We start from the raw sequence: 12,290 nt of genomic DNA, 5'->3' as shown, positions 1-12,290 counted from the left end.
CTGGTCAGCATAACTAGCTAGAGCACCAGGTTGTGGCTGGATTGGTGTTTCCTCAAGACCACTCAAATGGTTGAGAGACAGACTTACCCGGAGCACATTCAGATAAGCAGAGATGATTCTTGTATTGAAGGACAGTGGCCCTGGGGAGGAATCTTCTGAAATATCTGCCTATGAGGAGGAAGGGCTCTAAGCAGAGGACCCTCATGGATGCCCAGGGACTTTGAGAAACTAGAAGCTTATGTAATGCATTGGCTGTAAGAAAGAACTTCAACGTGGTGAAATTTTCAAAACAGGAAGTCTAGTGAAAAGATGTAGGGGACTTACTCAGATCCCAGATGCCCAATTCTGCCCAGAGGCTGCCACCATTAGCAGTTTCCCGGGCATTCTCCCGCAGAGACTGCCCATATATCTACAAGTATTTACAAATATGTACTTTATATGTATTTGATTTGGTAACGATTTGATAGGGCTCTCCTCTTCTCTGATCTACCACTTCTTGTTTGCTCCCACGGTTCCTGCCATGCTGGCCTTTCAAGGTGACAGGAACGGGGTGAGCAAATGAAGCGTCGACATACACCAGGCTGTCTGCAACCTGGAGGCCTTTGCATTTGCTCTTCACCCTCCCTGGAATGCCTTTCCACCAGAGACCCACGTGGCTCTCTCTTTAGGTCTTCTTCAGATATAACTCGGGCCTTCCCTGACCCCTCGACCTACCATCTCGGCTCCCATACACACATTTGTAGCCCTTCGCTCCTTTTGTTTCTTAAGTGCTTGACCACTAATATGCCCTGTATTTTACTAATTCGCCCTTGATCATTGCCCTGACACACACCAGAAGGTAATTTCTGTGAGGGCAGGGATTTTTAAAAATGCACGTTCCCTCTTACAGCATTTTATTATGGAAAATCTCAAGCTTTCAGAAAAACTGGACAATGAGTACAATTGCTGTTAGCCTACCACCTCGGTTTAACAATTGTTAATATTGTGTCATATTTACTTGGTGTGTACATGTATTTTTTACTAAACCATTTAAAAGTACAGTTGGCCCTCGAGCAGAGTGAGGGTTAGGGGTGCCAACCATCCATGTATTTAAAAAAATCCGCATATAACTTGGCTCCCCACAGACTTAACCACTAGTAGCTTCTGCTGAGTGGAAGCCTTACTGATAACAGTTGATTAACACTCGGTTATTTTCTATGTTATATGTATTATATACTGTTCTTACAATAAGGTAAGCTAGAGTAAAGAAAATGTTATTAAAATCATAAGAGAAAATACATTTACAGCACTGCATGTGTGTGGATTGGGAAACATCTGTGGGTAAGTGGACCCATGCAATTCAAACATGTCTCATTCAAGAGTCAACTGTAGTTTCCAAACATCTAGACACTTCACTCCTAAATACTTAAGTCTGTATCTCTGAAAAATGACATGTTCCTTCATACCATTATCACTTCTAAGAAAGACTGACATTAATTCCCTAATGTCTGATACTCAGATTTCCCAAATTGTACCCCAAAAGTCTTCTATACTGTTGGCTGTGTTTTGTACCAGGATCCAATCAAGGTTCAAGTTCTGCTTTGGTTTTTTAGGTCTCTAGTGTTTCTTAAATTCTACAGTAGCCTCCCTGCTCCACCTGCTCTTAGAAGATGGGTTTTTTTAAGAGGCCAGGCCAACAACTGTCCTGTAGAGTATCCCCCACTCCGGATTTGCCTAATTGCTTTCTCATGGTGTCATTTAGCTGCTTCTGCCATCTTCTGTAGTGTGTGTTTTGTTTTTTCTAAGATTTTATTTATTTATTTATTTATTTGAGAGAGCAAGAATGAGTGCACAGCAGGGGTAGTGGCAGGCAGAGGGAGAAGCAGGCTCCCTGCTGAGCAAGGAGCCTGATGCTGGACTCAACCCCAGGACCCCCTGGGATTATGACCTGAGCCGAAGGCAGACGCTTAACCAACTAAGCCACCCAGGTGTCCCGATCTGTAGTTCTTAAAAACTGGAAGTTTGCTCTAAAGGCCTGATTAGGTACAGGTGAAGTACTTTTTATAAGAATCTTTCTTGTGTATCTTCCTTATTGCTTCCTGTCAGGAGGTACCTGATGCCAGGTTGCCCCAATAGTGATGGCCAAGTCAGATCCCTGGGAACGGGGATGGCCACCAGCTATCTCCTCCAGAAAGATGTTTTCCCTTCTCGTCATTGGCAAGTGACCTGTGGGGGGGAGGGGGGCCTCTAGGATGAATGGTTCTTCCATGGCACCGTGACAGCCTTACACATCTCCCCATAAGCCACGTAGGGAAAACTTAGCTGTGGTCTGGCCCGAACTTTGGCAGAAGGCCTGGGGATTCCTTCCGAAACAAAGGGAGACGGACGGTCTTGTAAAGAGCTGCTGTGAGGCAGTTTCTCATCCATCTCTTTTGCAGGAGACTGCTACAAGACCATTTCTCATCCACCTCTCCTCTTTCAGTTGAGTACAGGACTTTCTTCCTCACTCCCCCTTAGGGTATAGCTGCAGGCTATAAAACTACTCTGAAGCTACCCCGCTGAGCACCTTACCTGCCTATTCTCTGGCCTTCTAACAACTCAAGCCATAGATTTTGTTATGACCCCTGTTTTATGAGTGAGGACACTGCCACTTGCAGCCATCTGCTGGTTCGTGGGGCTGTGGGTGTCCTTTTAGTGCATCTGTATCAGAGGGTTCAGTGCAGAAAATGGAAACCTCCCAAGGCATAGGAAGTAGAGACTTAATAGGAATTTGGATCTAGTGAAGTTGGACCTAGTATCACACCTGTATTTCGTTATTTTCAATTCAACGTGAGCCAACATTTTACAGGCTTCAGTGTAGCTTTGCAATAAGTTTTTACATTACCTTGAAAAAAATATCCAGGGGTGCCTGGATGGTTCAGTTGGTTAAGTGTCTGATTCTGGGTTTTGGCTCAGGTCACAGTCTCAGCACAGAGTCTGCTTGAGATTCTTTCTCTGTCCCTCTCCCCCTGCTCATGTGCTCTCTCTCTCTCTCAAATAAATAAATAAAATTTAAAAAAAAAACGAATCTGGTATTCCAGTCACCTTGAGCAGAGCAAGCACTGTGGCTGGAGCAGGGGCAGTGGGAGTGCAGACTGAAAATGCAGACCCCTGGGACAGTACTCATCCTTCCAGCTCTCGTCCACTGTTGTACCAGGGGGTCTAATCAGGCCTATGTCTGCCTCCTTGAGTAGGCCAGAGATCCCATCTAAACAGCCATCCTGCAGCAGTTCCCCATGCCAGATGGCCTGACGCACGTTCCAGACTGGTGGTGTCTCCTGGGGCTGCCACAGCTGGTGTGGCTCGTTCAGGGGGGCTGGCATTGGAACAATGTTTGGCAGCTTGATTATTGACTGTGCCAGGAATCTGTCTCAAGCAGCAGCTCTCGTTTGCCATTCTGGGCTTTGCCCTGTCTGAGGCCATGGGGCTCTTCTGTTTGATGGTCGCCTTTTTCATCCTCTTCGCCGTGTAAGGCTGCATGGGAGTCGCTGCATAGTATTCAAATCCTGCTGCTTTGACTTAAGGCCATACCTGGTGCTGGAGTGTGCCAAACTTTACAATTAAACACGTCTCTCTAAACAAACAAAACCCTGGTATTCCAGCTAATAAATGAAGAAGAGAAATAATTAAAACATCAGCATTTTGCAACCCCTAATGAATTGAAACATGATGTTGGTGGCAGCAGACATCACTAAAGAGAGACAGCTGAATAGTATGTGCCTCCAGACGGAAGTACTCATAACCACTCATGAAAAGTTTTGCCAAAATAAACCTGAATCTGATCAGGCTTCTAGATTCAACTTCTGATTCACAGGAATTATAGAGGACAGTGGAACATGTTAAACTGCATCATAGGAAGCAGTTGGAAAAGACTAGATTTTGGAAAACTCTACAAGAAAAATGACCCATTTTCTTCAATAAATGCACTCTCAATGCAGGAAAAAAGGAGGGAGGGTATTAGGGGAAGACCATATAGATTAAAAGAGATTTAAGAGGTGTATATTTGGGGGTTCCCTGGGTGACTCAGTCAGTTAAATGTCAGCCTTCAGCTCACGTCATGATCCCAGGGTCCTAGGATCGAGCCCCGCATTGGGCTCCCTGCTCCATGGGGAGCCTGCTTCTCTCTCCCCCTGCTCACGCTCTCTCTTAAATAAATAAAATCTTTTTAAAAAGGTAAATATTTGGATCCTAAATGAAGCAAACTTTTTAAAATTTTTTTTAAAAAATTATTTTTAAGTTCAATAAAGTTAAATTCAGTTAACATTTAAGTTAAATTCAATTAACAAATGTTTTACTAGTTTCAGAGGTAGAGTTTAGTGATTCATCAGTCTTATATAATACTCATTGCTCATTACAGCAAGTGCCCTCCTTAATGCCCATCACCCAGTTACCCCATCCCTCCAACCCCCTCCACTCCAGGAACCCTCAGTTTGTTTCCTATGATTCTTTTGTGATTTGTCTCCCTCTCTGATTTCGTCTTGTTTTATTTTTCCCTCCCTTCTGCTATGATCCTTTTTGTTTCTTAAATTCCACATATGAGTGAGATCATATAATTGTCTTTCTCTGATTGATTTATTTCACTTAGCGTGATACCCTCTAGTTCCATCCACGTTGTTGGCAAGATTTCATTTTTTGATGGCTGCATAGTATTCCATTGTATATACACCACATCTTCTTTATCCATTCATCTGTTGATGGACATCTGGACTCTTTCCATAGTTCGGCTATTGTGGACATTGTGAGGCAAACTTTTTTTTTTCAAGATTTTATTTATTTATTAGAGAGAGAGCATAGGAGAGGGAGGCTGAGCAGGGAGCCCAATGCAGGGCTTGATCCCAGGACCCTGAGATCATGACCTGAGCCAAAGGCAGATGCTTAACCCACTGAGCCACCCAGGCGCCTTTGAAGCAAACTGTTTTATTGGCATTTATGAGACAGTTGGAAATTTAAACACTGAATATTTTATTATGTTAAGGAATTATTGTTAATTTTTTAGGTGTGATGCTGATACTGAGGTTGTGTTTTAAGCTATTATTTTTTAGAGATACTGAGTATACTGAATACTGAAATATTGATGGCTTCCAAAAGTGGTTAACAGTTGGAAGATCTGAAGAAGCGGGCTGTAGCCTGGGTTTGCAGAAATGACCCTCAAGAAAATACTCAAGAACAGGCATGCCACAGGGCCCAGCTACCTCCCCTACAATTGAGAAGTTGAGGAATCGGGAGGTACCTGTTGGAACTCTTTATGTCAAGAACATACTATTACATGCTGCAGGAGCAAGAGCCCACCACATTAGCATAGCTTCTGCACAGTAGGAAGCTGGAGCGGGGCAGGGGTGTCCAGACAGTGCTGGAAAGTACCATCAGCTTCACTGCCACCCCCTCCCCCACCCCCCAGTTGGAGGGGCTGTCTCACTGCCAGAACCAGTTGAACATCCTGAACTCTGAAATCAAGCCCAGGTAACCTTTTTTCCCAGCTTTATTGAGATAAAATTGACATATAGTGTATAAGTTTAAGGTATACGATATGATTTGATTCACGTATGTATTGTGAAATGATTACCATAATAAGGACGGTTAATACCTCCATCACCTCACATAATTACCTTTGCATGTGTGTGTATTTGTGTGGCAAGAATATATAAAATTTACTCTCAGGGAGCCTGGGTGGCTCAGATGGTTAAGCGTCTGCCTTCGGCTCGGGTCGTGATCCCGGGGTCCTGGGATCGAGTCTCTCATCGGGCTCCCTGCTCAGTGGGGAGCCTGCTTCTCCCTCTGCTTCTCTCTCTCTGTCTCTTATAAAAAAAATAAAATAAAAATCAAAAGGCTTTTAAAAATAAAATAAAATTTAGCAACTTTCAGGCAGTATTGTCAACTCTAGTCACTATGCTGTAAATTAGAATCCCAGAACTTTGTTCATCTTCTAACTGGAAGTTTGGACCCTTGGACCAACATCTCCCCATTCCCAGCCCACCACCCCCATCAGCCCTTGGCAACTGCCATTCTCTCTGCTCCTCTTAGCTTTTTTAGATTCCATACGTGATGCCATGCAGTACTTGTCTTTCTTTTTCTGGCTTATTTCAGTTAGCACAGTGCCCTCCAGAATCACCCATGTTGTCACAAATGGAAGGCTTACTTCTTTTTAAAGGCTGGCTGATACTCCTCTGTGTGTGTGCGCGTGCACGCACACCACATTTTCTTTATCCATTTACCTGTCTGTGGGCACTTAGGTTGTTTCCATACCTTGACTATTCTGAATAGTGCTACAGTGAACATGGGAATACAGATACCTGTTCAAGATGGTGATTTAATTTCCTTTGGATATATATACCCAGAAATGAGGTTGCTGGGATCATATGATAGTTCTATTTTTAATTTCTTAAGGAACTTTGATACTGTTTCCACAGTGGCTGTACCAGTTTCCATTTCCACCAACAGTGCACGGGGTTCCCTTTTCTCTACATCCTTACCAGCATTGGTTATTTCTTGTCTTTTTAATAATAGCCATTCTAACAGGTGTGAGGTGTTATCTCACGCTGGCTTCGATTTGTATGTCCCTGTTGATGAGTGATGAGCACCTTTTCATGTACCCTTGGCCATTTGCGTGTCTTCTTTGAAAAAAGTATCTATTCAGGTCTTTTAACCATTTTTAAATTGGGTCTTTGTGGCAGTTCTTTGTTTTTGCTATGGAGTAATATGAGTTCGTTACATGTTTTGGAGTTTAACCCCTTATCAGAAATGTGATTTGCAAATATTTTCTCCTGTCTCATAGGTTTCCTTTTTATTTTGTTGATAGTTTCCTTTGCTATGAAGAAGCCTTTCTGTTCGATGCAGTCCCACTTGTTTATTTCGCTGTTGTTGCCTTTGCCTTTGGTGTCCAATCCCAAAAATCATTGCCAAGATTAATGTCAAGGAACTTACCCCTATGTTCTCTTCCAGGAGTTTTTACAGTTTCACGTCTCATGTTCACGTCTTTAATCCACTTGAGATCATGTGTATGGTGTAAGATAGGGTTCTAGTTGAACTCTTCTGCATGTTGCTGTCCAGTTTCCCCAGCACCATTCATTGAAGAGACTGTCCTTTCCTCATGATAAATTGTTGGCTCCTTTGTCAAAAATTAATTGACAGTATATGGACAGGTTTATTTCTAGGCTATCTGTTCTGTTTCATTGACCTGTATGTCTGTTTTTATGCCAATACCATGCTGTTTTGATTATTATAGCTTTGTGACAGAGTTTGAAATCAGGAAGTGTGATGCCTTCAGCTGTGTTCTTTTTCAGTATGACTTTGGCTATCCTGGTTCTTTTGTTGTTACATACCAATTTTAGGATTGTTTTCTCCATTTCTGTGAAAAAATGTATTGGGATGATCCCCTCATTGTTCTCTTTTTATTTTGTTAATGTGGTGTATCACATTTATTGATTTACATATATTGAGTCATCCATGCATCCCAGGGCTAAATCCCACTCGATCATAGTGTATGGTCCTTTTAATGAGCCGTTGAATTCAGTTTGCTAATATTTTGTTGAGACTTTTGCATCTACATTCATCAGGGATATTAGTCTGTAGTTTGCTTTTCTTCTAGTGTACTTATCTGGCTTTGGTATCAAGTGCTGGCTTTGTAAACTGAATTTGAGAATATTCCCCTCTCTTTAATTTTTTGGAAGAGTTTGAGAAGGATTGGTATTAGTTCTTTAACTGTCTGCTAGAATTCACCAGTGAAACCATCTGGTCCTGGACTTTTCTTTGGTGGGAGGTTTCTTATTACTGATTCAGTCTCCTTACTTGTCATCAGTCTGTTCAGATTTTCCATGTCTTCATGATTCAGTGTGGGTAGGTTGTCTGTTTCTAGGAGCTTACCCATTTCTTCTAGGTTGTTCAATATAGTGGTATACAATTGTTCATAGTAGGCTCTTATAGTCCTTTGTATTTCTGTATTATCAGTTGTAAAGTCTCCTTTTCCATTTTTTTATTTGAGTCTTCTTGTTTTCTTAGTCTACCTAAAGTTTTGTCAATTTTATCTTTTTTTAAAAAAGTTCTTAGTTTTGGGGCGCCTGGGTGGCTCAGTCGTTAAGCGTCTGCCTTCGGCTCAGGTCATGATCCCAGGGTCCTGGGATCGAGCCCCGCATCGGGCTCCCTGCTCGGCGGGAGGCCTGCTTCTCCCTCTCCCACCCCCCCTGCTTGTGTTCCTGCTCTCGCTATCTCTCTCTCTCTCTGTCAAATAAACAAATAAAATCTTTAAAAAAAAAAAAAAGTTCTTAGTTTTGTTGATTTTTCTATTGTTTTTCTGGTATCTTTTTTATTTCTGCTCTGATCTTTGTTATTTCCTTCCTTCTACTAACTTTGAGATTAGTTTTCTTCTTTTTTTTAGTTCCTTGATGTGTAAATCCTGGTTGTTTGAGATTTTTCTTTTTTTAAGATTTCATTTATTCATTTGTCAGAGAGAAAGCACAAGCCGGGGAGCAGCAAGAGGGAGAGGGAAAAGCAGGCTCCCCACTGAGCAGGAGCCCGATGCAGGGCCCAAACCCGGGACCTTGGGATCATGACCTGAGCCGAAGGCAGACGCATAACCAACAGAGCCACCCAGGCGCCCCAAGATTTTTCTTTTTTCTTAATGTAGGTATTTATCTCTATAAACTTCCCTCTTAGATGTTTCTGCTGCCTCCCATAAGTTTTGGTATGTTGTATTTCCATTTTCATTTTTCTCGTTATTTTTTTTTATTTTTCTTGTGATTTCTTGTTTGACGCATTGGTTGTTCAGGAGCATGTTGTTTAATATCCACATATTTGTGAATTACCCAGGGTTTTTTTGGTAATCAATTTCTACTTTTATAACATTGTGGTCAGAAAAGATACTTGTTATGATTTCAGTCTTCTTAAATTTTCTAAGACTTGTTTTGTGGCCTAACAAAGAATTTATCCTGGAGAATATTCTGTGTGCCCCTGAGAAGAATGTGTATTCTGCTGCTATTGGATGGAATGTTCTGTATATGTCTGCTAGTTCCATTTGGTCTAAAGTATATAGTTCAAGTCCAATGTTTTCCTTATTGATTTTCTATCGAGACGATCTATCCATTGTTGAAGGTGAGATATTGAAGTCCCCTACTATTACTGTATTGTCCATTTCTCCCTTCAGATCTTAGTGCATGCTTAATATATTTAGGTGCTGCAATATTGAGTGCATGTATGTTTACAATTTTTATATTCTGTTGGTGAATTGACCCCTTTATTGTTATATAATGACCATCTTCGTCTCATTACAGTTTTTTACTTAAAGGCTATTTTGTCTGATGTAAATATAGCTTATCCCCCTTTCTCCCCTTTCAGGGACTCTACCGATGCGTGGTTTATCTTTATGGTATCCCATCGTTCACTCGGGCTTTTTTCACTCTTTGTCATTCTTTATTCCACTTGATCCAGTCTGTTGTTGATGCTCTGTATTGCATTTTTCATTTCATTCCTTGTATTCTTCAGCTCCAGAATTTATTTTTGGTACTTTTTAATGACTTCTATCTCTCTGTTAAATTTCTGGTTTTGTGTATATTTTTCCCTGATTTATTGAATTGTCCTTCTGTCTTTTCTTGTTGCTCACTGAGCTTCCTATAAGCAACTATTTTGTTTATTTGAGAGAGAGAGAATGAGTGAAGCAGGGAGGAGCAGAGGGAGAGGTAGAAGCAGACATCCCGCAGAGCAGGGAGCCTGACATGGGGCTCAATCCCAGGACCCTGAGATCATGACCTGAGCCAAAGGCAGATGCTTAACCAACTAAGCCACCCAGGTACCCCTAAACAACTATTTTGAATTCCTTATCAAGCAAATCACAGATATCCTTTCTTTGGGTCAGTTCTTGGAAAATTATTGTGTTCCTTCAGTAGTATTCTGTTTCCTTGATTTTTCATGTTCCTTGAAGTCTTGCGTTGTGTTCGCATTTGTAGAAGCACTCACCTTATCCAGTCTTACTGACTGACTTCAGGTGAGAAATACCTTCCATCAGCTTTGTTAGGGATTGTGAGGCTTTCTCAGACCTTTTCTATGGATACACCTGTTCCATACTTCTTACTCCCTTGGGGGATGTGGTGCTTTTTAAGATGATACGCCTCTTCTTGATCCTGCAAAGCCAGACCAAGTTCTGACTGCCTCCCATTTGCTTTCCCTTGGGTTGTGCTGATTGCTCAAGTTTGCGTGCCTTCTCCCAGTCCCACTGAGTCAACCGGCTTTCTGCACATGCTCACTAGTCACCTTCAAAACCTTACTCTCACAGTCCTCAGAGGCATCCACAGGGAGCCAGCCACGAAATAGGCCTGGGTGTATGGGTGAGGCATGCAGAGCACTGGGATGCCCAAGGATCAGTTGAGGGGATCCGCAGGCAAGGCACGGGCAGTCTCTCTGATGTCTGCAATGCGATTAGGATCCAAGTGCCTTTGGTGTTCTCCAAGACCCCAGCTGCCATCTCCCAGCTGCTTCCTGACTCCTGGTTGTGTAGAATTTCTCTTCAACGCATTTGGTCTTGGGGGTTTTGCGCCAATCATGTGAGGGAACTTCTCTGCTGGACTCCCAGATTCCCATAGAGCTGCTCTTGTCCATGGGTGGTTTTCAAAATCAGTGTTCTTTGGGGGAAAGAGAATAGAAAAACTATTTCACCATTGGATATATCACTCTCTACCTTTTCAAAGGTGCAAAAACTATGCAGGAAAAATATGTTTCTTCCTCAGCTTTTCTAGTCATGAGGAAGGACTGCCATTACTGGTTTCTTGTGTCTCCTCCTAAAGATAGTTTATACATTTGCAAGAAGACCTTCCCTCCTGCCTGCCTGTCCACCATCATAGCCTGCTATTCCTGATGTTCTGAACCTTGCTTTTCTCCATTAGTAACAGTACTTAAAGATCACGCCTTATCAATCTGATGTTCTTAAGCTTTTCAAATTGTACAATTAATACATGAATATATTCTTCTGATGAAAAACCAAAAAAAGGAAAATAATCTGGCAAAGGCAGTATACACACAGAGAAGCAGCACAGTGTCGTGGTTAAAGGGACAGACACTGGAGCCAGACTGCCTGGGTTCAAATTCAGGCTCTACCACTTACCAGCTGTGAGACTCGGAGCAAGTTGCTTGACCTCTCTGTCTCAGTTTCCTCATCTATAAAATGAAATTAATGACACCTTCATAGGGCCGTTTTACAGATTAAATCAGATGCTACATGTTAGGTGCGTAGATCTGTGCCTGATGCTATATGTGGGGTGTTCAGAACAGTGCCCAGTGTGTTGGAAATGCCCTCTAAATATTAGCTGCTCTCAGCACATTGGTCTCCTTTCTAGATTGTTGACATAATGAGGAAATAGTCCTTCTAAATGTCTATTATTATTATTATTATTATTATTATTATTATTATTATTGTAAGAACACCTAACAGGAGATCTACTCTTTTAACAAATTTGTAGCCCGTAATACAGTATTGTTAACCATAGACACAATGTTGTGCAGCAGATCTCTAGAACTTCTGCATCTTGCATAACTGGAACTTTGTACCTGTGGATCAGCAATTCCCCATTTCCTCTACCCCCCAGCACTGGCAGCCACCATTCTGTTCTCTGCTGTAATGGGTTTCACTATTATAGATACCTCATATAAGTGGAATTGTGTACTATTTGTCCTTTTGAGACTGGCTTATTTCACTTAGCATCATGTCTTCAAGGTTGCTCCATGTTGTCTCATAATCACAGGATCTGCTTTTCTAAGGCTGAATCATATTCCACTGTATGTATATATCATGTTCCTTCTGTCAGGAATGTTCTTTCCTGCCTTTTACCAGCTGGCCTCCGTCTCCTCCAACACCCCTTCCTTCAGGAGGCCTTCCTCTACACCCCAGTGTGGGTCATCTGCCTCCTTGGGGCTCACCCTTTGTTTTTCCCGCTGTGGCCCTGAACTCTGGCCTGAGCTTCCTCTCTCAGTGCCTGGGTCCCTTCGGCATCTCCCTGACCATGCTGGGCTGTCATTCTCTGCTGAATGTCAGTCTTCCTGTTCTCCCGTGAGCCTGTGAGGGCAGGAACTGAGCTGTCCTGATCACCGCTGTTTTCTCAGCATAGCCCCACACAGGGCTGGGCCTGAGAAACATCATGTGCACTGTGTCCTTGAGGCTTAGTTCCGGCCTGATCACCTACTTGGTGCTCAATGAATTTGAGAAAAAAACTAAAAAGCCCTTTTGACTACTCCACTCTAGCGCCTTCCTCCTTGCTTCACCACCTCACACCACGTCCTAGTCTCCCCATGCC

Source organism: Callorhinus ursinus, unplaced genomic scaffold, assembly GCF_003265705.2.
Source record: "Callorhinus ursinus isolate GAN/ISIS: 27379988/994484 unplaced genomic scaffold, GSC_fseal_2.0 scaffold61, whole genome shotgun sequence".
Lineage (NCBI taxonomy): Eukaryota > Metazoa > Chordata > Mammalia > Carnivora > Otariidae > Callorhinus > Callorhinus ursinus.
This window is presented reverse-complemented; position numbering follows the sequence as displayed.